The following is a 27309-nucleotide window of genomic DNA, read 5'->3' as shown; positions in this document are numbered from 1 at the left end:
GAACCGATCGGTTTTCGTACACATGTAGAGTATGGATCAATGTATCTTCTGAACTTTTTTGAGGTGGAAAATGTTTTCCATTTTTGCCTAAACCATTTTTTTTGTAAAATTTTGTTCAAAAATGGCTTCTGCAAAAACGAAAAATATTTTCCACTACAAAAAAAATCAGAAGATACCTTGATCCATACTCTGCATGTGCACGAAAACCGATTTTAATAAAAAAAAAACTAAAAACCAAAAAGTGAGGAAATGCTTCCAGTTTAGCCTTAAACGACTGAATACACAATAACAGAGTAATTTTCAATAGCAGCTTTCTACTGAATGATTCAACAATTTTAAACAAATTTAAAATTCCATTCCAGTTCGGCATCTCAGTCAGCACCACCATAATCCACATTGCCAAGCAGAGAATCATTATGCAACAGCATCTACGATCCGTGCATAAGTAATGACAACTGTAGACCAACTTCCATTGCGTAATTTTTCCACATGCAGAACGACACTTTGTTTTTGCCGGATCCGAGAATCTACAGCATATTCATTTGCTCCCCATTTACAAACGAAACGACTGGGTTTACCACTCTGATTACGAGCCTCGACGATTCCGTATTTCCTTCTCCTCTGCTTAATAAAGAGGTACATCTTTCCATACGGCGAGTCATAAATCTCTCCTCAGGACGGCTTCCCTTTGGATCATTTGAGAACCGCATCAAAATCAAGAATAAGCATATGCTATAAATTTTGTTACGCACCTTTTCACACCTTTGCCGGCTCTACGTCGTCGGGCATGTGGAAATTCCTTAGTCTTATCGTTTCAAAAAAGAACCACCAACACATATTCACACAACCACTTTTAGCGCCCACAACACATTTTAAATTTTACGGCCTTAAGCCTTATAAATTAAATTCACTCTGGGTGATAGCACCTCCCTCTGTACAGCTCCATTTCAAATTTAAACTTTCTTCTTTCTCTGGAAATCTCTTGTTTCCACTTAACCACATTCACACACCTATGGTGCTCTGGCACCGTCCTATACGAAACAATTTCACCATATCTTCACACTAGGATTCAATTTATCTATCTTGTCTCCCTCCTTCACCATTCCGAACAGAATCAGATCAGGACGATCCAAGTTTTCAATTGTCACCATTTTTTTCGCACGAAGCATCTTTTCCTTTTTGAAATCATATAAAAGTGCTCCAATCCTTTATTGACGTCAATCACAGACACCAGTCATGGCACTATCTTCGCCCAAACAGAAGAAGCATACGACACTTGTCGTCTTTTGTCGCCAATCGCCGCGCCGCAAGATAAAAGAGAGCGCTAATGTTTCCTCTTTTGGTTGAACCTTCAAGCGCACTTGCACCCAAATCGCTCACAATCTTCTGAACCGGGTACCACTACACCGGAGTACAATAGCAGCACAACGAATCACCCCGGCATTGTTTGACTACACTCGCGAATGCATACTCAATCGACGGATAAACACCCGAAACGCGCCCATTCAAACACGGGCTTTGATCTTTGAAGAGGACGCGAACCGACGAACTCACGAACGAGCGAACGATCGCACAAAAGAGAATCGACGATAAGTGCACCCCCTGTTCACTTGACTGTTCAACTGTTGCATCCGGTCATGAGTTTGCTTCGCCGACCTGGGTCTATCCCCTTTAAAAGAACCCGGGTGGTCGATGATTGATTCCACTGAACCAGATGAAACCGATAACAGCTGGTTCCAGAGCAGCTGTTCTTACAATCCCACACAACTGTGCCACTTGATGAAGTCACTCCTCTATACCGAATCGGTGTCTGTTCGCCGCAGCATCCAACCGTCAACTGAACCGGATGGTTCGGTTGCATGCTGTAAATATACTGCCGTGGAGCTGGCTTGCCCTCACCGGAAGAAGCAACTACCACGGATCTGGTGGACGTGGAATCAAGGACAGAGGTGGGTGGTGGTGTCACCAAAATCAGCAGTGTGGTTGCGGAAGCGCTGGGGAAGGGTCTCAGCGGGATTGCATCTCACGACGACTGGCTGATGTAACGCGCGGTGATAAACGCGAAGAGCCAGACCAGACAGATGGCCGGTCCGCCGCTCCCATCAGCTGACGAGTGAGACGAGTGTCAAGTTCAGGAGCAAATGAGTGGCGGCGGCAGCTATTTCGGTGAGAGAAAGTGAGTCTGGTGGGAATGAGTTACTCTGGGAGGATGTGGTTGGAAGAATGGACGCGCCGGTTTCAAGAGCAATAATGTTGGTGTCCGTGAAATTTTGCGTGACGGATGGGATGGGATTCGGAGGAAAGATGTTTTTGTAACAAGTTTATTTACCAAAATCGTCGGCAAGCTGTTTACTCGAGTGGAAGCAGAGGAAATTAGTGGCTATTTAGCGCGAGGAATGTCAACAGAAGTTGATACGACGCTGACGAAGATGGTTGTGACAGTTTTGAGTGAAGTAAAAGTTGTTTGCAGTTTTATTATTGAATTTTGGTATGTTCTTGGACACTTTTGTGGTTGGATTGTCTATTGTCAGATTGAAACTTGATAAAACAATTTTGTAAACTGCTATCAAGCTATTGAAGAACATCTAGAGATTCATTCAGATATTCTTTCAATGATTCTTCTCGGGATTCTTCTAGAAATTTCTCCCAGAATTACTTCCATTATTCCACTTTCATTGATTTCTTTCGTTTTTTTTTTTGGCATTCTTTCAATGATTCCTGTTGGGGATCCTTTCAGGGATTTCTTCATAAATTTCTTTCATGATTTAATAATGGATACTTCTCTAGTTTCCTTTGAGACTTTATTTCAGTATTCAGGATCCATTCAGTGATCTATTTTGAGATTGTTCCACAGGTTCCTCTAGGATATTAAAAAGAGATCCTTTCGAAATTATTTCAGGTAACGCTTCCATTTTCTTTGGGGTCTCCTTCAGGAATTTTTCCCGAGCTTCCTTTATGAAATCCTTCAGAAATCCTTTCTAGGATTCCTCCATTGAGTCATGCCAGCATTTTTCATTGATTCTTCTTTATTTTAGAGATTCATTCCGAGATTCTTCCAGGGATTCTATCAATAGGTTCTTTTACTTTTTCAGGATTCCTCTCGGGACTTCTTCCTAGCAGAGCTTGGATGATTCATTCAAAATTGAACGAAATACCAATTTCCACGCTGCAATTTCACGAGGTGCTGCAAAATTCATTTCATTATTATTATTATTATTATTATTATTATTATTATTATTATTATTATTATTATTATTATTATTATTATTATTATTATTATTATTATTATTATTACCCAAGCAACACACTTGGACATTAATAAGTTCCTGTAATTTGTATGCAACTATATTGAAAGTTATGCCATTTGAACCAATCGTCTTATTAACGACTAAATTGCAACCAAAAAAGCGCAAGAGGTGGAGCCAATATAAAACATCCATTCGTGATATAAACGGTTTTAATACGCAATCGAATTATAACCAAGATACAACTTATAGTCGACTTAAAAAATGGTGACCGATTCGACAACTAGTCAGCTAGTCACCACATTCGTCACTGCCAGTTATTATGCATCAACAGTTTCGTTCATGTAAATAATAAATTGTGTGCATAAATATATCGCAAAAAGGCTGACCGATAACTTCAATTTGTGTGCCGTTCCAGATTTATCGGTAAGTTACGCATTTTAGCTCCGTATTCTCAACGCGCCTCAGTCTACCTATCATTTTGCGAGTGAAAATTTAGGCATTTGTGGTAAAAAATAACTCGCCATGTTGCTTTGGCGGAGTGCATTTCAGCAGCTTATTTAATGCACCCATAAAATGCTGAAAATTAATTTTAGAATTTAGAAAGATGCTATTTGCTGAATCATGTATATGGGAATCCGTATCGACAAAGAACAACAATGCTGCACGTGGTACACGGAACCGCCAAACTACCAAAAATTGGATTCTTTTGACGCAATCCTATAGTTCGGCCCAATAAGTCAACATTTGAGTGAATCGATTAAACTCACGCAAAGTAAATTGCCTTCACCTCCAACTAAAAGTATACTCTAGAGTAGCTAAATTCAACCCAAGACCCCCTTCATTCAACCCAAATTTGGGTAAATCTACATTTACCCAAAATGGACTTATTGGCCTCAAGGACCACCGTCGGATAGACGCATCTCTGAACATCGGTGAGAGAGAGGAAAAAACAACCTAATTTTGGGTAACTAATCAATTTGATATACTCATTTTAGGGTAAAATCGACCCAAAATAAGGTACTTTGAATTTTCCGTGTAGGACTAAATAATCAAAAAAGCAGACACTTGGACGTGTACTTCCCATTTACGTCGACAAGAGGCTGTCCATTTACTACGTACCGAAAATTTCACGTTTTTTGTAAAAAATGTAAACCTATTGTAAGATTTTTTTTCTACTTTACCACTTTAATTCTATAAAATTTGGAATATGTCGATAAATTTATGAAGAAAAGGTTTCATTTTATTTGTACATGATTTCGTTATTTTTGAAACATTTTGGTTTTTTATAGTGCATTTTATATTTTTCGTGATCACAAAAACATTTTGCGGCACATTTTGGAACTTCTATCTCTCCTGTCAAAATTGTTCGTTATGTTCTAAATAAGTTCCAGGTGCAACATGTTTATAACAACCAGAATCAATGTTTTGGTTGATTTGGTTTGTAAACGGTTGTAACTAAGATTCGTTGAAACAATCAGATTATACTTCAGTTACAAATTGGTTTCGCAAGTTTCGACTAATGATAACGTTTGTTTTCATTTTGCTAGTTGTTATAAAACTGTTACACCTCAGTTTGGCATTAACAACAGTATTTTAATAGGTTTTTATTTTGATTGTTTCATGAAAACTCAGTTGCAACATGTTTGCAACGATGATCATTTCCATTTAAGTTGCAGGTGCTACTTGGGTATTATTATTATTATTATTATTATTATTATTATTATATGGTTTATGCTCCACGAGTTGCTTTTGAGACTCCTCCAGAAGTTCATTGTGGGAATCTATCAGAAGTTTCTGCAATGAATTCTGCAGATGTTCTTCAAAGAAATTTTCAAAGAGCTCCTTGTGGAAAACTTTCAGGACTAATGGAATTATTCTTGGATCCTTATTTTTTTTTCTTGAAAACCTTCAAGAGTTCCAGGAGAATTCCCTGAATTGAATTTCTGGATTCTATACTAAGCCTTTGTTCCCTAAAGAAACTCTTTTCTTATAATATTGAACTGCTGAATCCCCGAAAGGAATTTTTGAAGTATGGAGGAATCCATAGAAGGCATACAAGGTGGAATCCCTAGTAGATGTTTCTGAGTAAATCCAAGATTGTATTTTTGTATTTTGTATTTTTGTATTTTTATTCCAACGATGAATTCTCTTGCCTGGGTAATGGAGGAGAACGTGCCTAATTGCCTGGTGGAAAAGCTTCTCCAGAGACGGTGAGTTCGATTCCTGTTCCTTTGCTATCCCCGCAAGTTCCCCATCGGTGACCCTCTCCTCATCGCCAGCCCCAGTCCCAGGCCGTCCTACGAAAGCAGGCCAAGGACTGCGGTCATTAAGCGGGAAAAGCCCGTCGATAATCCAAAGGAACAATCGATCCAACTGTGATTATGAGTATTCGTACTACAGGGGTTCTCGAACGAATTTGAGTACGAGACATTTTATTCATATATTTGAGTACGAATCAATCAATTGGGAAACTTCATTTTCATCACGAATTAGATCTTATCCCCACCGCTTTATATTGATAGTGTGTGAAAATTTTATTTATGGGTAGGGGTTGCAAATTTGGAATATCATACCCCCCACCATATTTCGAATAAATATTTCCGAAGGTGAACCGATCTCTCCCCACCACTCTTTAGGGATATTTTGTAGGATCCGTATCCCGATCAAGACCGATCGTGGATCCGATCTCTCCCTTCCATTCGTCACGGATAAATATTCCGATGTTGACCCGATCTCTCCCCACCATTTTTTTAGGGACCCGAATTATCCCGATGCTGAACGAAAACTTTTTTTCGTCATGGATAATTATCTCGGACGTGGTCGGATTGAAAAATAGAAAAGGCCCCTTTAGGGTCGGACTTCATGAGGATGGTTTGCCTTCAAATTATAAAATGATGGGTTCGATTTTTATGGGAACACAAGTGATATGGAATGATGTTTAGTTTTTAAGGACGAGAAAACTATCGGTTTGAAAATATACTTTTGGTGTGTAGAAACGGGTTGGGTTCCAATAGAATCGAAGTTTACATTAGATTCAATGTTTGTTTTTAACTCGCCATGAAAAATCAAAGTTTATCCCGAGCTCAAGATTTTTTCTAGGCGCAGGGGCTGAAACGCATGCAAGTTCGGAAAATTTTGGAATGCGATTGGTCAAATGAACCGTTTGAGTTCATGTAATCAACCAAAAGGGGAAATATGATGAATATGATTGGTCAAATGAATCTCTTTGATTCAAAAAGACATCATATGGGGAAACAGCACAAATGAAAGAAGGATATATGCACATCTCTTTCCAGCTCAGGAACTCCAGGATTCTTTTCTGATTCCAGAGTGGGGATGATTGAAAAGTGTAGTGCATATGTATTGTAATGAGAGTTGATGTGTAGGTTGAAATCTCAGGATATGAAAACCGCTGCCGGACCCTTGATCGAGTGAAGTGCTTAGGAATTTATTCGAGAGAAGTTTTTTTTATTCTTATTCACTTAACCTAATTTACAGCTCTTTTGTCCACTAGGGCACTACGTGAGCGATTCCAATTGGACGCTGCACTTTGTACAGCGCCTACATGTATTCTATTCTAATTCAACTATATCGAACTGGTGCCTTGTGCTGCTTCAACTTTTCTACCCTGTCCACGGTAGAATGATGAGCACGATGATGCTGATGTTTTGGCTGCTGTTCCTTTTCCAGTCCGATTGGGGGGTCCATTATGAGTTGCGGTTCGCCGATATCCAAATTCCGGGTCCGTTGGAGCTATATGCTCCGAAGAGGGTCAGGTGCCAGCTGCTCTCGGGGGGAAGAGCAACTGACGAAAAACTGCAAGTGCCGGGGCTGGGTTCGAACCCATGACCATCCGCTTATGAAGCGAACGTGTGGACCACTGCGCCACGGGCCCCGACATTCGAGAGAAGTTATTAAGAAGTTATTAAGAAGTTATTAGGAATTTATTTCGAGAAATTAGGGAAGTTATTTAGTGAGTGAGTAAGTGAAGTGAAGCAAAGTAAGTAGTGCTGGAGTTAGCAGAACAGTAGAGTAGAGTAGGGTGCGAAGTAGTGTGTTTGTGAATTCCAACTAGAAAATTGTATTCTCCTGAAACTGACATCGCTTCACGGCTAGAGCTAAGTATAAAAAAATAATAATATTAAAAGATAACCTAATTTTTTTTTCAGCACACAATATCACATCCGAAAAAGTATATTAAATATTTCAGTACAATCGCTTGAATTTGGGGCGGTTGCACCATCACGATTCTGCAGGCATCACTTTACGGATTCGCATTGGCACTCTGACAAAAACCCTCGAAGCAGGCCTTTTTGCTTGCCCTTATCACGTTCTTCGCGGCTTTTGCAGCGGCAAACATCATCGTTGATGATTATATTTCAACACACAAGCACAAGATACCAAATATTTAATCGAAATTTATTACAGAGTCCTTAGAAAAATTTTAAGAATAATTTATAGAAAAGTTCTTCGAGCAACTTCCAGTGCAATCGCTGGGATGTTTAAAAAAAACGCATAAGAGAATTTCTAGCGCAATCCCTACCTTAGCGGAGTCTCTGAAGGAGCTGCTGGTCCATTTTCTAACTCAAAATCTAACGTGACTACTAGGTCAACTTCTGGTGAAACTTCATGGAGTAATCTATTCTAAAGGGTTCTATAACATTTACCCGAAAACCATTTAGCCGAAACACATTTACCCGAATGACATTTACCCGAACGTCATTTACCCGAATGCGACAAATACCCGAACGCGACATTTACCCGAATGTGACATTCACCCGAGTACGACATTTACCCGAATGCGGCACTTACCCGAAAAATGCAAAAAAAACCGTGGACTTGATCCCCATATGATTTGTCAATAATAAATATGTTATGGCCCGGTGTTATACAGCCGGCTTTCGTTAGACAATCATCAGGCCAAGTGATCATCAAGCACTCTAGTACAGGACTAAGTGGCGGTCAAAATGCAATTTTAGTTTGAGGATTTTTTAATGCCTTGTTTTTTTTTACGTCTACACATCACAAGCCCGAACGCCAACCCGAAATCATTCAGTAGGTCGCCCAAAAAGTGTTCACTGTGGACAATTTATTGGAAGTTGATAAAACTTAATCAGTTAGAAAAGGGTAATCCTTGGGCAATCTTTAGCAACGTTGTGATTCATGACAGATTTACTTAGAGGGAAGAATTAGCATAAGTTAAAATTCCCTTATGAGAAGAAATAAAAAATTAAGGGTTTACGGAAACGTAAGAAGCAAATGCAATGCATTTAAGAAAACTGCGACGAAGGGAAAGGTTGCTGATTCAAACAGTTTGCCTGATATCACAGAGAACAGACGTTTAAGCTCGAACAAAAATACGTTGAAATCGTGTGTAAAGGATTTAAGTGCACCTCAACGCCACTAGCGGAGACTGCCCAAGTAACAATTTTAATTTTATCAAAGTTTTTTAGCGATTCAAAAATCCTAAACATAAAACCATTGATGCCGACTTGAAAATGCTCTCGAGTTCTTGTATGCCTCAATAAGCCCACGTTCTGGCTAGTTGGCCCAGTCTTATTAGGGTCTACAGGACATCGTATGCAAACCGGCTTAGGATTTCGGGTTGTATCATAGTTTTATCAATCTTCTAAATAAAACCATCTTCTGATTTGTCAAATAATTGTTTTGATTATTTTTCACTCTGAATGTTCGATTGTCAGAATAAATTATGCTTGGTTGTTTATCCAGCCATCAATTGGAAAGATGCAGATATGGAATTCAGATTTGTTTACCTATTTAATACGTGTCAGGAGACATGCCACGGAAAATTTGTGGTGAATGTGACTGTGATAATGACAAAAACTAAGTGCGCCACACAAACTATGCATAATTTGGAAGTTAAATGCATTAAATTGACTCGGTGGAATTGGGTGCAAAAAAGGTTTTTTTTCAACACAGCGAAGTTTAAAAGACATTATGTAATTTTTCTGACAAAATAAAATGACGGAAACCTGTTGTATGGATTATTTGATCTTAGCTGTACGTGAAATCATAAAATTGAGTAAATTTTTTTCTGTATTTACATGAATAATCCCGGCTAGGCGACATATTTTTCTGATAAAACTCTGTGTTCCTGATGATTCCTCCAATAGGGCTAACCCTCCTGAAGTAGTCATAACTGAGCTCATGATAGAACTAGCGGTTTTATCACAGCATTTTTTTGGTTTATGTTACGGCCACGAAATCTTTTGTTGGTTTTATGCATTGCCTCACAGTTTTGTGTATTTGTTTACAAAAAAAATCTCTCCGACAACAACCGCAAATGCAAGTTTTATTGAAATGGTGTATAATAAGTGATAAAACCAATTCATGTCTACTTGCAAGTCTTTAATTGAAAATGTTTATAGCAGAAGTTATATGATAGTTTTATGGAACGCCAAAGTTTCAAAGTAAAAAACTACCACATAAAACTAATTTAGAACAACTAGCTTTTTGATATGCTCGTATAAAACCAGGATAAAACATGAATAAACCTTCAAGGCATGCTGATTGTTACTTGGGTGCCCCACATATAAAGTCGATTTGACCCCACGATGGCAGTGTCCATCGTTAAAATACAGTAGCCCACCAAACGACACAAGCGCCAAACGGCGAAAAACGGCGAGCACTGGAAACAAAAATGACAACACAACAATGTAAGTGATGGAACGCTAGCGCCACGCAACGGGAGCATAACCACATACTCTGATATGACCGTTACAAAGTTTTACACAAGGCAGATAGCAAAGATAGACGTCTGTTCTCTGTGCATATCCGATGGCCGAAGACGATGTACTTGTATATTCAAATATGGATCCTGAAGAGCTCAGTATGCTTACCTAACCGGCCTTTTTTGAAAATATTGTGTTCTCTTAAAATATGCATAAACATTTACTATTGGTGCTAATTCATATTTTAATAAATAATTCTACCTTCTTTTCATTATTGGCTGTTCTTTGGAACTATAAAATGCTGTTACAATATAGTTGTTGAAGTTTTAATTTGAGAATTCTTTTTATTTCAAGCTATGACTGTTCTTTCGAAGTTATTCCTTTGAAAGCTATAAGTATTTTAATCTAAAATGTTTCCTTCTTTTTAATGTTGAATGTTCTTTCAAATAGACGATCTTATAACCATACCCCCACAAAATTCGTTTTTATCATAATTCATTTGGTATTGCGTTCTTGCCCCAGACCTTGTCAAATGGCCAGCTTTCTGATAAGTGAGAATGCCCGAAAACACATCGAGCCATTCGGCTAAAAATCATTCATGCCGAAAGTCATGAGGATGAATGCTAAATTGTCACCAAGAAGTTTGAGATAAATTGATCTGTTTTTAGCACAACTGAACATTCGAATGTAATGACTTTTTCATTACCAAGCTATTACATTTTAACAACACAGGCTGCTTTGAGCTACTTATATACATTTATATACTCGGTCACAATTTAGCAGCCATACTGCAAGTATTCTCTACTTCTTCTAATATTAGCCTTCTTATTAAAATAGGCTGTTCTATTGAATTTGCAGAGTCCAACTGCAAGGGCGTAGCCAGGGGGGGCAGGGGGGGGCCGTGGCCCCCCCCTGACCGAGCAACTATATTTTAACTTAACCGAAAAACTGAGATGATCAGAGCTGGTTTTGACTAGTAAAAATAAAATTCTCCTGCATCCTCGTATTTTTTTTAATGTATGCAGGAATCCCTTCACAAATTCCTGGAAGAATTCCATCGGAAATTCCTGAAGGAATGCCTTCGGAAATTCCTTCGGAAATTCCTGAAGGATTCCTTCGGAAATTCCTGGAGCAATTCCTTCGGAAATTCTTGGAGGAATTCCTTCTGAAATTCCTTGGGCAGTTCCTTGGGAAAATCTTGGATGAACACCTTCAGAGATTCCTGGAGGAATTCTTTCAGAAATCCATAGAGAAAATCGTGAGGAAATCCTTAGGTGAATTCCTTACGAAATTCCTGGACAAAATAATTCCAAACTTCCTGGAGGAATGCTTTTGGAAATTGATGGAGGAATTCCTTCGGAAAGTCGTGGAGGATTTTTTTTCGGAAATTCTTTTTGGATTCTTTTTTTGAAATTCTTGCAGCAATTCCTTCGGAAATTCCTAGCGGAATTCCTGGAGGAATTCCTTCGTAAATTCCAGGAGTAATTCCTTCGGAAATTCCTGGTGGAATTCTTTCAGAAATTTCGGGAGGAATTCCTTCGGAAATTGCTGGACGAATTCCTTTGGAATTCCAGGAGGAATTCCTTTAGGAATTCCTAGAGGAATTCTTTCGGAAATTCCGGGAGGAATTCCTTCGGAAATTGCTGGACGAATCTCATTGTAAATTCCAAGAGGAATTCCTTCAGAAATTCCTGCAATAATTTCTTCGGCAAATACTGGAGGAATTCCTTCGGAAATTGCTGGACGAATTATTTTGGAAATTCCTGGAGGAATTCATTCGGAAATTCCTGGAGGAATTCCTTTGGAAATTCCTAGAGGAATTTTTTCGGAAATTGTTTTTAGATTTTTTTTGGAAATTCCTGGAGGAATACCGTCGGAAATTCCTAGCAGAATTCCTTCGGAAAATCCTGAAGGAATTCTTTCGGAAATTCCGGGAGGAATTCCTTCGGAAATTCCATTAGGAATTACTTCAAAAAAATCCTGGAGGTTTCAGAAATTTCTGGAGGAATTCCTTCGGAAATTGCTGGACGATTTCCTTTGGAGATTCCCGGAGGAATTCATTCGGAAATGCCAGGAGAAATTCCTTTGGGAATTCCTGGAGGAGTTCTTTCGGAAATTCCTGACGGAATTCCATCGGAAATTGCTGGACGAATTCCATTGGAAATTCCTGGAGGAATTCCTTCCAAAATTCTTGGAGGAATCCCTTCGCAAAATCCTAGAAGAATTCTTTCGGAAATTTCTGGAGAAATTCCATCGGGAATTCCTGAAGGACTTCGTTCGGAAATTGCTAAACAAATTCCTTTGGAGATTCCCGGAGGAATTCATTCGGAAATTCCAGGAGAAATTCCTTTAGAAATTCCTGGAGGAATTCTTTCGGAAATTCCTGACGGAATTCCATCGGAAATTGCTGGACGAATTCCAGTGGAAATTCCTGGAGGAATTCCTTCCAAAGTTCTTGGAAGAATCCCTTCGCAAAACCCTGGAAGAATTCCTTCGGAAATATCTGCAGAAATTCCATCGGAAATTCCTGAAGGACTTCGTTCGGAAATTACTGGAGGAATTCCATCGAAAATTCCTTGGCGAGGTCCTTCGAAAAATCTTGGATGAATACTTCCTGGAATCTCCAAAGGAATTCGTCCAGCAATTTCCGAAGGAATTCCTCCCGAAATTTCTGAAAGAATTCCTCCAGGATTTTTTGAAGGAATTCCTAATGGAATTTCCGGAAGAATTCCTCCAAGAATTTCCGAAGAAATTCTTCTAGGAATTTTCAAAGGAATTCCTCCATGAATTTCCGAAGGAATTCCTCCAGGAATTTTGCGAAGTAAATCCTAAAGCATTTTCCGAAGGAGTTCCTCCACGAATTTTCAAAGGAAATCCTCCAAAAATTTCCGAAGGAGATTCTCCAGGAATTTTCAAAGAAATTCCTTCTGCAATTTCCGAAGGAATTCCTCCTGGAATTTCCGAAATAATTCCTGCATAAATGTCCGAAGGAATTCCTCCTGGAATTTCCGAGGGAATTCCTGCAGTTATTTCCGGTGGAATTCCTCCAGGGATTTTCAAAGGAATTTCACCTGGAATTTTCAAAGGATTTCCTGCCGGAATTTCCGAAGGAATTCTTTCATGAATGTCCGAAGAAATTCCAATTTTCGAAAGAATTTCTCCAGGAATTCCTTCACGAATTTCCGAAGGAGTTCCTCCATAAATTTCAGAAGGAATTCCTCCAGGACTTTTTCGAAGGAATCGCTCAAGGATTTTCTGAAGGAATGAATTCCTCCATGAATTTCCGAAGGAATTCCTCCAGAAATTTTGCGAAGTAAATCCTAAAGCATTTTCCGAAGGAGTTCCTCCATGAATTTCCGAAGGAATTGCTCAAGAAATTTTCCGAAAGAATTCATTCACGAATTTCTGAAGAAATTCTTCCACGAATTTTCAAAGGATGAATTTCTTCAGAAATTTCCTGAGGAAATTCTCCAAAAATTTCCGAAGTAGATTTTCCAGGAATTTTCAAAGAAATTCCTTCTGCAATTTCCGAAGGAATTCCTGAATAAATTTCCGAAGGAATTCCTTCAGGAATTTCCGAAGGAATTTCTCCTAGAATTTCCGAGGGAATTCCTGCAGTTATTTCCGGTGGAATTCCTCCAGGGATTTTCAAAGGAATTTCACCTGGAATTTTCAAAGGATTTCCTGCCGGAATTTCCGAAGGAATTCTTTCATGAATGTCCGAAGAAATTCCAATTTTCTAAAGAATTTCTCCAGGAATTCCTTCACGAATTTCCGAAGGAGTTCCTCCATAAATTTCAGAAGGAATTCCTCCAGGACTTTTTCGAAGGAATCGCTCAAGGATATTCTGAAGGAATTCCTCCATGAATTTCCGAAGGAATTCTTCCAGAAATTTCAGGAAGGAATTTCTCCAGGTATTTCCGAAGAAATTACTCCAGAAATTTCCGAAGAAATTCCTCCAGGAATTCTCAAAGGAAATCTTCCACGAATTCTCGAAGGAATTCCTCCAAGAATTTCCGAGGGAATTCCTCCGGGATTTTCCCGAAGAATTCCTCCATGAGTTTCCGGAGGAAACTGTCCAGGAATTTCCGTAGGAATTCCTCCAAGAATTTTCAAAGGAATTGATCCTGGAATTTTCAAAGGATTTTCTCCTGAATTTCCGAAGGAATTCCTCTACGAATTTCCAAAGAAATCCCTCCCGGAATTGCCAAAGAAATTTCTTATGGATTTGCCTTGAAATACCTCCAAAAATTTCCGAATGAATTCCTCCAAAAAATTTTGACGGTTGTCCTCAAAAAATTTCCTTAGGATTTTCTCACATAATCCCCAAACGTGTTTCTGAAGGAATGTTTGAAGAAGTTTCTCAAGTTTTCGTAGGAGTTCCGCAATACATTTTTGAAGGAATTTCTTGAGGAATTTCCGAAGAAACTTCTCAAGGATCTTCCGCTGGAATTCTTTGAGGAATTTCGTAAAGATTTATAAAAAAAAAACGAAAAAATTCCTCAACGAACTTATCAAACAATTTCTCACGAAATTTCCGAAGGTATTCCATAAGACATTTCAGACATATGTCGAAAAAATTCCCAAACGAACTCCTTTAACAATTTCCGAATTTTCCTTATCAAGGCATTTTTAAAGGAATTCTTCAAAGAACTTCCGAATGAGCTCCTCTAGGAAATAAAAAAATCACAAAAAGCATTTCTTCAGGAATTTCCGAAATATTTTTTCAATGAAGTTTTGAAAGATTTTTAAAGAAATTCCTTATGGAATTTCAGGGATATCTCATGACACTTTTAGTGGATTTTTTTCAATATTTTCGAAAGAATTGCTTCAGCAATTTGGGAAGGAATTCTCACAGAAATTTCCGGATGAATTCCTCCAAGAATTTTTGAAGGTATTCCTCAAGGAATTTTCGGAAAAATTCCTCACGAAAACTCCGAAGGAATATTCTAAATCTATTTCAAAGAAATTCCTCAAGGAATTCCCGAAGAATCTTCTAAAGGAAATCGTAGAAGAACTCTCGAAGGAATGTCTTATGGAATTTCTCAAGGAGCTTAAGAAATGAAGGAATTCCTCAAGAAATTTCTGAAGAATTTGTCAAGGAATTTCCGGTGGAATTCCTCAAGGATTTTCGAAATAAATTCCTGAAATTATATTTTAACTGATTCCTTCAAAAATTTCCGAATGCATTCCTCTAGCAACTTCCAAAGATATTCCTCCAGGAATTTCCGAAGGAATTCCTTTAGAAATTTTCAAAGATTTTTTTCCGGCAATTCCGAAGGAATTCATTAAAAGATTTTTCGAAGAAATTACTCCAAAAATTTCTTAGGGTATTCCTCAAGGAAATTAATCTTACTTTGATTGGAATTTTTGAAAGAATTCCCGGAGAAATTCTTAAAGTATTTTCTAGAGCTTCTCAAACGGATTTCTGGAGGAATTAAGAATGATATTTGTAAAGAATTACTGGGGAAATTCTCAATAGAATGCATGGTGAAATTCGTAATAAAACTTTTGGAGGAATTATTGAAGAAATTTCTGAAGGTATTCCCAACGGAATTACTGCAAGTTTTCCGAAGGTAATTTCTGCTGGAATATCTACATTAAAATAACCAGGAAAAATATTAAAGAAATTTCTGGAGAAACTGCTGGATAAGTTAAAACTCATGATGGCATTTGTTAAGAAATTCCTGAAGCAATATCTTGAGGAATTCCTCAGGATTATAATCATATATGATTCTTCCATTGAACTATTCCTGTTAATCACCCATATTTCATACTTCACTTTTTTTTTTAAATGATGCAGTATTTGAACTCCTTGTTACTGCAAAGTGGTTTTCAGTGAAAGGGTGCTCGCCCCCCCCCCTGGCCGAAAAGCTGGCTACGCCCTTGTCCAACTGTGTACTGTAGCTGAGTTGGTCGACCAAACTGGATTTTACTAGTTTTAATGTTATATTGTTTATTTGCAGACGAACTTCTAACTCCATGAAAGATTTGCCCTTCTTTGAATAATAAGCTGCTCTTATAATTATTATTGATAAGATATTTTCCTTTTTTTAGAACAGACTGTTCTTTCGAGGCCTGCAAATCGATCGATCTATCATTTTTTCGGCCTAATGACCACTCGGTTAGTATGCTTGGCTTACTATATATTTCTCTACCTATAACGGTGTAATGACCCATTCGGGGTTATGGCTTTTGGGATAAAGGCCTATTCGGGGTTATGGATTTCGGGCCGTGGAATAAGGGGTAATTTGGTAGAGTTTCTTTTACAGAAATAGTGTTAACCTCACTAAGTTGTTTGGTGGTCAAACTATTCCTATCCTTCGGAGATTTTTCCTTCTTCTCTTCAAAGGCTGTTCTTTCGAGTTGTACTGCTGCATATTTTATTGGCGTTCGAGCTACTAACTGTATATGAGTTTTTTTCTTCTTTCGATCATAGGATGTGTCGTATTCGAAATTTACTTTTATAATTATCAAAAACAAAATTCTAATTCTACGTCGACCATTCTTTGTAACACTCGTCATATAACTGATGGAAAATTTATATCGATCCGCTGGCTTCTTTTTCTTCCCTTGAGTTCATTTCAGTATCTGTCATCAATACACACTCAACGTAAATTATGTAAAGGTGATTCGATTTTACTCATTACTGTTCGCCTCGTATTCACTACAGATGTTCTTTTAAATTACATTTTTACAGGATTGAGTGATGGATTCCAAGTCTACACCTAAGAATTTTCCCTTCTTTTAATAATAGAATGTTCTGTATCGTGAACAAATTGAGTTTTTTTCTAATGATATGTTGATTTGCCGAGGGCTGTTCTCTAATCGATTCGATCTAACGACCATTCGGCCTACAAATAGAGTTTTTCTTTTCTTTAAATCATAAACTGTTCATTGCTTATCGAAAGAACAGCTTATGAATCAAAGAATGGTAAATCTCTAGAGGGAATGCCAACAGCAAACACAAAAAGTATCAAGCTGCAGTGATTAGTTTTATTCAGGTGTTTACCTTGTGAATTCCTACCGCGGATCATTTCAGAGAAAATTAAATAAAATGTGTTTTTGAGGAATTCGACATTAACAATATTTGTCTGAGCCGCAATACAAAATAATGCGTGTACTTTTTGCATTGAACAAAACAAATGAACTTTACTCACTAAATCATAATTTATGCAGAGTAATAAACTATTAGGGTAAATGTCGCATTCGGGTAAATGTCGCATTCGGGTAAATGTCGCGTTCGGGTATTTGGCTTTCGGTATATATTACATTCGGGTAAATGGTTTTCGGGTAAATGTCTTTCGGGTAAATGGTGGTCGGGTAAATGTTATAGAATCATTCTAAAGCTTTTTCCAATAACTCCTATTGTTATTCCTACAGATAGCCTTTAGATATTCTTTCGTCGTATAGGTACTTGGGGGCCGTCCATTAATTACGTAAGGGTTTATTGTGGGAGGGGGGCTTTAAAAAATCTTACGCGTCATACAAGCATATTTGGACTTTCATACAGAAAATCTTACAAGGGGGGAGGTTAGTGTAAAAAAATAGGGAAAGCTTCCTTACCTAATTAATTGACAGCCCCTTGCCAAGTTTCGTCCAGTAATGCCTGCTGAAAATGGTTCAGGCATTCCTCTGGTGCCCCTGGTTGACGCAGTAATTCATGAATTTTCTCCAAAAACTCATCATCTTCTTCTTGAAGTAACGTCCCAACTAGAACAAAGCCTGCTTCTCAGCTACGAAAGGTTCCTGGGCCGACCATCGGCCACTGGAAACTTGTCCTTAAATTTCACCTGAATCTCATATGATTTCTCCAGGGGTTTCTCTGAGGAGCCCTGAGGGAATTTCTCCAGAAAATTACTCCAGGAATTGCTCCAAATATATTTATTAGAATTCCTCTGGAGCTTCTAATGAGATTTGTACAGGAAATTTTACTGGGAATAATTTTGGGAATTCCTGATTTTTTTTTTTTTGGTAAATTCTGCCAGTGATCGCTTTAGATATACCTAAGATTTCTCCAGTTATTCGTGCTAGAATCCCTCTAGGAATTCTTACTAGGAGATTCTTCCTGGAATTCCGCCGCAGGTTCCCCCCTGGGAAATCCTATGGGAGTTACTCCCGGAATTTCTACGGTGTGATTCCTCCAGATAATTTCTTCATAATTTCCTCAAGAATGACACTAAGGGGCCGTGTACAAATTACGTCACAGTTTTAGGGGAGAAGAGGGCTTGTAGAACGTGACGACCCATACAAAAATATTGTGGTCCCATACAAAGTTGTACGTATTGCATAAATAACGCACATATATTGACATGTATTACTCTATATAAACCATTAAAGTTGAATTATAGTGGCGCCACTATTGTTGAATTACGATTATACCAGTATAACTGTAAGTCAGCAATAGTGACGCCACTTGCCACTTTAATTGAACTTTAATTACATAGAACAGACGTCTATCTTTGCTTTCTGGCTTGTGTAAAACTTGGTAACGATCATATCAGAGTATGTGGTTATGCTCCCGTTGCGTGGCGCTAGCGTCCCATCACTTACATTATTGTGTTGTCATTTTTGTTTGCAGTGCTTGCCGTTTTTGGCCGTTTGGCACTCGTGTCGTTTTAAGGGCTAGTGTATTTTAACGATGAACACTGCCATCGTGGGGTCAAATCGACTTTATATGTGAGGTAGTCTCTGTTGGTGGCGTTGATGTACACTTAAATCCTTTACACACGATTTCGACGTATTGTTGTTTGAACTTAAACGACTGTTCTCTGTGCTTCAATGATTAATGTAGGGCTATGCATGCCAATATATGCGCTTTATATATGCAATACGCACAGCTTCAACAGCATGAATGCATACTTGGGATATTATGTCATCTAGATATGTTTATTAATCATGCTTATTATCGATATAACAAAAACTAGAATTAAAAAAAAGTTACGTTATATCGTGTTATGACTGTATGTGGTAATAAAGTATCGTTAATAAATCGTATGCAAATAAACGAATCTATGACAAAAGGTCAAAAGACATAAGGTCGAAGGACAAAAGGTCGAATGAACAATAGGTCGAATGGACAAAAGTCGAAAAGGGCAAAAAGGTTTAATAGACTATAAACAAATTGGGAGACATGAGAAAGTGATCAGAATTCGATAGAAAAACGACGATTAAAAAATAGAACCAGTGCTACCAAAATTATTCAACAACTTCAAATAATCATCATTACCGCATTGCAAAGCAAAATAGTTGCGCATAAATGAAGGAAAGTAATGTTATTCAATAAGGTTAAATATGGAAAACAATATTCCTTGAAAGAACAGCCTATGGGCTGAAGAAGGATGAATCATAGATCGGAATATTGTCATTTGAAACTTTAATCATTACAACGATTATATAAAGCCAAACAATCTATAAATTGGAAAAGGACAAATCTCTGGATATTATAGGGGTGATCCATGAAGTACGTCACGATTATAGGGGGAGGGGGGTTTGCAAAATATAACAAGCAATATATTTAGTATAGGACAGGGGGAGGGGGATCGAAAATTTTCAATTTTTGGCGTAACGCCCGTATGAGCAAACAAAATGAAAGTGTTTACTTATCTATATATATAAAAATGAGTTTGAAGTTCCTTTGAGGCAACAAAACTCACGAACGGCTGAACCGATCAGCATGACTCTTGCACGGTTCGATTCGTATTCATGGTGGCTGTGTTTATATGTAGAAAAAGTTACGAAAAGCAACTTGAAAAGTAACAAAATTGATAAAGTACTGATTTTCCATGAGCTGGGAAGGAAATCAACACGACCGAAATGAAATCAATCTAGAGTGCGGTGCAACGATGACTTTAACAGTTATCAAACCACCACAACTTGGCAAGACAAAGTTTGCCGGGACATCTAGTACAGTATAATTATTAGGATCTACCTATCAATCCATGAGGGGAAGATCAATAAGCACAAGTAGTCAATGAATATTTCTGCAATACAGTTTGAAAGAACAGCTATTGAAAAAAAGAAGGCAAAATTTCTGATTGAAAAATAAGTACCTAAGGAGTCAATAATTATTTCAGTAACAAAAGCTAAAAAACAGCCTACAAATTTTAGAAGAAAAAATTCTTGAACAAAAAATTCTTATAGAAATGTTAGTGGCTGCAATGCATATGATTTGTATAACAGCACTACAATGTTTCTCCAAGGAATTGGCATCCCTATCCCACCAATGCAATGTTTTCGTAGCCAGCATAACAGCGGCTCAAGCATAGGGCTCAAGCTGACAACCTATCTTTCAACACAGCAGCATAATTTTAATGCGGGGTAAGAAAACAAGAAGACCATAACAGTCCCCTGTGGTTCTCTCAATGAGCGGCAATAAAGACTTCTAAAAAAAAATGTTGTCTTATAAGTGAGACATACTAGCTGGTAAATTGGTCTACTAAATTTTTTGTTCTTCGACCATTTGTCCTTCGAATTTCTGTTTCAAAGCCTTGTTAAATATATATTTATTGCAGTAAAAGATTCTCACACGTAGAATGATCTTCAGCCCTACTGCAACGACGGGTGTGTTTCTCGGAATATTTTTCCTATTCAATATCACGAGAGTTCATATTTGGTTGCTGTGTAAGTCAGCTGTGAAAAGAATGTTCTATCTATTTTGATATCAATATTATATAAAACTAGCTGTCCCGGCAAACGTTGTTTTGCCAAGCTGTGGCGGTTTGACAACTGTTGAGGTCATCGTAGCAACGCACTCTAGATTGATTTAAATTCGATCACGCTGAATTTCTTCCCGGCTCATGAGAAAATCAGTATTTTCACTATTTTCATGCTTTTTAAATGATTTTCGTAGCTTTTTGTACATATAAACACAGCCACCACGAATATGAACCGAACCGTGCAAGAGTCATGTCGATCGGTTCATTCGTTCTTGAGTTTTGTTGCCTCAAAGGAACTTCAAACTCATTTTTATATATATAGATGTTCCATAGAAGCACACCCAGTGTTTCTTTTATATCTTGATTTGACTTCCATAGAATAAGGAGTTTCTTCTTCGTAGCATTCCAGAGAAGAATACCTACATACAGTCGGTATTCGTTACACACTGTGGTGGGTGGTACTTTACGCCCTTTAACACCCACTGCGACTTCACGCCTTCCTTACATCCGAGTGAGAAGATTTTTTGTTTGTAGTCGCGGTAAATAATTAGCTAATTTTCTACCGGAAATCAACTGAATTAGTTCAGATGCAACAGAAAAATTGCGGTGGGCGTAAAGTGGGTGGCATCCTGTATAATGAATTTCGACTGTTTACATAGGATCTAACTGATTCCCTTATTGCCGAGAGGCTTCACTTTCATCAATCATGGTTCACTGTTGAATCTTCTTTAAGTCGTTTGGTTCTTCTAACGAGCTATCATTCGTAGCTACGGCGACGCACGGTCTTTCTCTTCCATATGCTGAGCTGGGATCCACAGAAAGCGTATGCGTATGCTTAGTGTTCAAGCTTTCGAAAACACGTGGTTTCGTTTTTCGCGCCAAACGTACCCGATGTCCCAAGCTGGCACTCACTGTTTGGCGCCAACAGTTGGATTGAGCTTTAATTGAGCGTACTCACGAGATTATTCGTGAGCGGGAGAGTAATCATATCGCATTTCGTGCTCCAGTTGGGGTGCCCTATCGGTGGCACTACTGTTTGGATTTTTCCTCCGTGGAAAGCACCGTGCCACAGCAGATGCATACTTGCAGGCGGGACGAATGGCGGACGTTTTGCGCTCGTTGAGCTATGGGGAACAGACCCTTAGCATATGGATATGGATCTAAATTGATGCGTTTTTTAGGAATATGTACTTCGGGACGTGTTTCCGTTTGATGAGTATCACAAGTCGGGTTTGAAGCCTTCTTAGCTTTAGTGTTCCATAAGTATTCCCACAGTTCCTGATTGAGAGCCTCTTTTTACAACTGGACATCCGTTCAATACTAATGAAAATCTATGTATGTCGTTATTTCGTCACGTAAGCATACATTAACCATAATAAGTCGAGATTTATTTAATGAAGGTTTGTTTCGCTATGTGATGTTTGACCTTGCTAGGCCTAACTTTTATTATATATTTAATGGAGTCTTAATAAGCATAGAAAACCCTCATGAGCAACAATTTACTGTGAAAAAGACCAAAATAATCCGCAGAGTGCTGGACGTCAAAAATTTCGACAATAACAGGCAAAAATACGATTGGCCCAACAAAAGCTTCTTACCGAACTGGAAGCCCTTTGTTCGTTTGATTCTTTCTTTGACTGGCTTGGCAATTGAGATATCAAATATGGATGGCAAAGCATATAAACAAACAAACACAGCAACTACAATGCTGCACAGCGCGCACACGTACCGGGGATCGGAGTCAACTTAGCGAAAGTCTCCCGGCAAATCCTTTGTCAGCATTTGCTCCACCTTTTCACCGCCGGCCGGTGTTCGCTGCCGCCGCGCCGGAAGAGTCGATAAATAACAACGGGGAAGGTAAGTAAGCAGCAGAACAAAAGATGAAATCGACTTCACAGAAGTTGTTCGGTTGTTAGCGGTGTTGGAATGCTAGCGAACGTGGAGGAAAAGCCATTAATGTGTGGATCCGTTCCCGTTGTTGATAACTAGCTACCTGTGCACCCCATGGGAAGCTGCGTGGGGGTGGAAACTGCTTCCGCGGAAAACAGTTAATATCAAGGTTGGTACATACTTTCGCAAATATGTACTCTCGTGCACTGTGGATCCTGTGGATTGACTTCGCGTGTTGTAATGTGGTAGTAGCAAAAAGCGATAAATACGCATGTAACAATGAATGTTAATGAAGTTAATCGGGTGAACATGCGGGAAAACGTGCATGGAACATTTCTGTCCAGATCGTTGGGCACAGTAACGGTTTTGTAATTCGATAAATAGTAAACCGGGAATACTGCTGTTGGTAAAGAATGATTTCATACCTATACGAATGATTGGGAAAAACATGCATTTATTTGCTCATAAATGTGGTACATAATGTTAAACACATAATCATGAAACTTGAACCATAATACTCGGTTTGTGACCCAACGGATGATAAGCCAAACACCAACTTTACATGCTTGGTACCCGGCATTCTCGCGACATGCCCTGCCCACCGTATCCGTCCAGCTTCAACCACTTTCAGGATATTGGGTTCACCGTAGAGTGCTGCGAGCTCGTGGTTCATCCTTCTCCGCACAACACCGTAACACCGCCAAAGATCGTCCTTAGCACGCGTCGCTCGAAAACTCCGAGGTCCTTCTCGAGCATGATACAAACCACGTCCGTAGAGGACCACCACCGGTCTTATCAGTTTCTGGAGCATGGTGTATTTGATGCGGGGAGTCCGTAGTTTGTTCTGGAGTCCATAGTAGGCACGACTTCTTCTGATGACTTGCTTTCGTATTTCATGGCTCACGTTATTGTCAGCCAATAACACGGAACCGAGATAGACGAATTCTCATACCACCTCGAAGGTATCCCCGTCTATCGTAACACTGCTGCCAAGGCTTGTCCTGTCTCCATCAGTTCCACCAACCAGTGTATACTTTGTTCAACCGCATCCACCACCAACTTGTTTTTTCCTGTTTCATGTTTCAGGCGAGTGTACAGTTCTGCCACCGTTTCGAATGTTCTTGGAATAATATCTATGTTATCCACAAACATGCAAATTGGCCAGACTTCGTAAAGGTCGTACCCCAGCTGTTAAATCCGGCTTGTCGTATTACACCTTCCAGGAGAAAGTTGGCAGGAGGAACGGTAGTCTAGAGGCCTGACATCTTTTCTCGACATTGCGTCAAGCAGGGATTAGGAAGTTGTGTGTTTGTGGATGCTTCCAAGGGGGAGTCTTGTCACCACCTGTGTGGAATCTAATAGCAGATACGCTATTGAGGCAACTCAATAATAGCGGCTATCCTACTAATGGTTTTGCCGACAACTACCTAACATTATTAGTCGGTATGTGCATCAGCACCCTTTTTGACCTGATGCAAAACGCTCTTCAGGTAGTTAAGCCTTTCGGTTAATCCGACTAAAACATCTATTGTTCTCTTCACGGAAAGACGAAACTGTAATAGCGTTCGACCTTTGCGTCTGTTTCAATCTGAAATCGATGTAAATAAACAGGTAAAGTACATTGGAGTTATTCTTGATTCGAAGCTTTCCTGGACACCCCATATTGAGTTCAGAATACAGAAAGCTTGTATGGCCTACGCGTAATGCCGTCAAATTATTGGTAAAACTTTGGGTCTAAAACCCAAGAATGTATATCAAATGGATTTACCCAACTGTTGTTCGACCAATATTGTCCTATGAATGTCTTTTGTTGTGGCACAAAGAGAAGTGAGAATAATACAATCAAAATTAGGCCATCTCCAAAGGATGTGCTTACCCGAGCAGGAACGAATAACTGACAGCATACCAAAGTCAGGTATCATACCTAGGCAAGGTATTGGTCGGTTATCCAGGTATTGAAAATAACTTACTTTGGTATTTTGTAGGTATTGATAAAATACCTCAACGAGTTATTGGTTTGATGTTGAGGACTGGTTGAGGTATTATTCAATTATGGAAAAATCACTATTTGTATAGAAAAATCGACGATTATTATTTAGGTATTGCAATACCTGATGTCATTATTCACTAGTTATGCACAGAAAACACTCCAGTTATTATTTGAGGTATTTTACCTCTTATGCAGGGCTAGTTAATAACTCATTCAGGTTGTAGGTATTGGGTTTTCCATACCTGAGTTTGTTATTCTTCAGCTATTTTCTCCTGCTCGGGTAATGCCGATGTCTTCAGCGTTCTCTTCAACTCCCACGGCAGCGCTCTTTTTAGGTCTCTTTGATGTTGCCCCACTACACATTCATACCAGGTGGCGCCCGCAAGGCTAGGTGGCTGTTAACCTCGAAGGTCGATAGTAAAGCCGGCAAGTCGGACCCCAGCTAGACGCACCGAAAGGAAGGGAATAGGGGGTTGTGACCATTAACTGGTCCTCAACAACCAGTCCAAGATAGAACTGGTTAGGGGGAGGTCACCCTTTGGACCAAAGCAGAAAGAAAGAAGAAAATCAAGAAACCACAAGCGGTGCAGGCGCGTGAGCGTAGGGACACCAGGCCTAGAAAACGTAGAAGGGAAGGGGCCAAGCGCAAGAGCAGTCCAAGTTCTCGGTAGTCTTGAAGGCGATGAGGAGCGATGCCTAGCTCGTAGATCTGGGAGGCGACGTGCGCAGTAGTAGACCTACTCGTACAGGTGAAATGATCCTCGTGCTCAAGCGCGATAAGGAACGTAAGGGCTCCGTCTACAAATGTCTGGCAGAAGAGGTCCTTGGTGAGGGCGTTGAGGTCAGGCTTCTTACAACGGAGACGACTCTGAAGGTTAAAAACCCAGACGAGATCACTAACGCGGAAGCGCTCGTCACGCCACTGTGGCAACAGTGCGATGTGCAGGTGGCCATCACATCTATCAAGCTCGGTACAGATACCTGAAGCGGACGCTAATAAATCCGTTATAGTAGGGAAGCTCAAGGTGGACTGGTCAGTGTGCCAACTGAACTTGCACGAGCCACCGGAGGTTTGCTTCAGGCGTCTGGAACCAGGACTCAAGTCATGGGACTGCAAAGGCTCTGACAGGAGCAAACTGTGCAGGCGATGTGGCGCCGAAGGCCATAAGGCTTAAGTCCACCAACGTATTTGATTTGTTCCTGAAAATCCGCGAACGGGTGGTCCAAGCTGTCCGCCTTCATAAGAGCCGTAGCGGCCATAGTGTAGGTAACGTCGCGTAGCTGAACTTGAACCACTATGACGCAGCTCAGAAACTGCTTTGTCAGGCAGTGTCTGAGTGAGGAATGGATATCGCTATCATAGCGGACCCATACCGAGTACCCACCGGAAACGGCAATAGGGTCGCGGATGGGTTTGGATAAATGGTGGCAATATGGACGACGGGTTAATACCCCATGCAGGAGTTGGTGTCTATTACCTATGATGGCTATGATGGCCAAAGTATTTGAACGAGGTCTGTAGCTGTTATGTGCCTTCGCGGTGGTCGATCGAACAGTTCGCATAGATGCTTAACTGTTTGACGACCGTGCTTACAGAGCGAAGGTACGTGGTAATAGCGGATGACTCTAATGCCTGGGCCGTGGAATGAGGAAGCCGTTTCACGAACCAGCGGGGCTAGATCCTGCTAGAGATACCGACAATGCTAGATGTCTATCTTACTAATGTTAGTAGGTACCAAGAGTACCTGTAGTTGGAACAGAGCGGAGTCGATTATAATAATTGACGTTACCTTTTGTAGTCCTGGCCTAACAAGTAGTTCGAACTGGAGAGTAGACGATGGCTACACTCACAGCGATCACCACCTGCTGGTTCACTACACCTACAGTATCGACTACAACAACAGCAGATAGAGAGTAGAGGAAGAGGCGGTAAGGTTAGGGCCAAGCCCTCGCAGGTGGAAGACACCATACTTCGACGACGAGGTATGAAAGGAGGCGCTCCGCCGTGAGCGAAACCTACTCGGTCTAAGTGGCGACAAGCTGGTAGTTGTGCTCTCGCTTGGGTACGAAGCGATAATGGTCAACTAGTTTTTTGGGATTTGACACCAAAAAAAAAAAACATTTCGAGATAATCGTGTTTAAAGTTTCGCGTTTCGCCTAGTTTGCAATCTTCAGAGGTATTTGAAGAGGTTTGAAGGGTTCTCTAGAGTTTAAGGGCTTGATTCCTACAGGTACCCCCCTGAAGCTGTCTGGAACCCTCTGAAATGCCCCAGAGTCCCCCCAAAACTCTCTTCTATCGAAAGCGCCCCTTAAACCTCATGGAACCCCTGAAGCCCCTGAGATCCCCCGAAATGCTGCTGAGTTACCTGTAACATCCTTGAGATTCCCTAAATGTCCCTGCAACCCTCTGGAACGCCCCTGAGACCCCCTGAATCGTCCCAACTAGAAAATTGTATCAAGTTTATATCATATTGTGTTATGTTATGTTATAATATTTTTCTATATCTTATTATGTTATAAACTAGATGCAGGATAATGTGAAAATAACTAAAATTGTAACAAAAAGTGCACGGGTCTAATCATGATAATAACCTATTTTGTAATAGTCAGTTCAAAATTATAACAAAATGTGATATGCGTTTCAGCCTCGGGATTGCAAGTTTCTATCATAATTTGATACAATTCTGTAACAGTTTTCTCCAAATGTCGAAGACTTAAAACTTAATAAAACACAATGAGTTATCAAACAACATTTATAGCATAATGTGGTATAATTGAGTTACATTATTTTGAAAACACCAAGGATGTTGAACATGATTATATCACAATGA

General features: G+C 39.5%; 2 protein-coding genes across 2 annotated transcripts in view; one reads left to right on the top strand and one right to left on the bottom strand.

Annotated features, from left to right (window-relative positions):
• Positions 1–1879, bottom strand: part of LOC115263972 (vertebrate ancient opsin-like) — a 97005-nt gene extending 95126 nt beyond the window's left edge. Inside the window, exon 1 of the mRNA XM_029867276.2 lies at positions 753–1879. The gene's annotated coding sequence lies outside the window, so the exon portion shown is untranslated. The remainder of the gene's footprint in view (positions 1–752) is intronic.
• The window catches only part of LOC109418392 (UDP-glucosyltransferase 2), a 740033-nt gene that overhangs the window by 453244 nt on the left and 259480 nt on the right, over positions 1–27309 (top strand). The gene's annotated exons all lie outside the window — the stretch shown is intronic.

The sequence above is a fragment of the Aedes albopictus genome, chromosome 3 (genome assembly GCF_035046485.1).
Source record: "Aedes albopictus strain Foshan chromosome 3, AalbF5, whole genome shotgun sequence".
Classification (NCBI taxonomy): Eukaryota; Metazoa; Arthropoda; class Insecta; order Diptera; family Culicidae; genus Aedes; species Aedes albopictus.
This window is presented reverse-complemented; position numbering and strand designations above follow the sequence as displayed.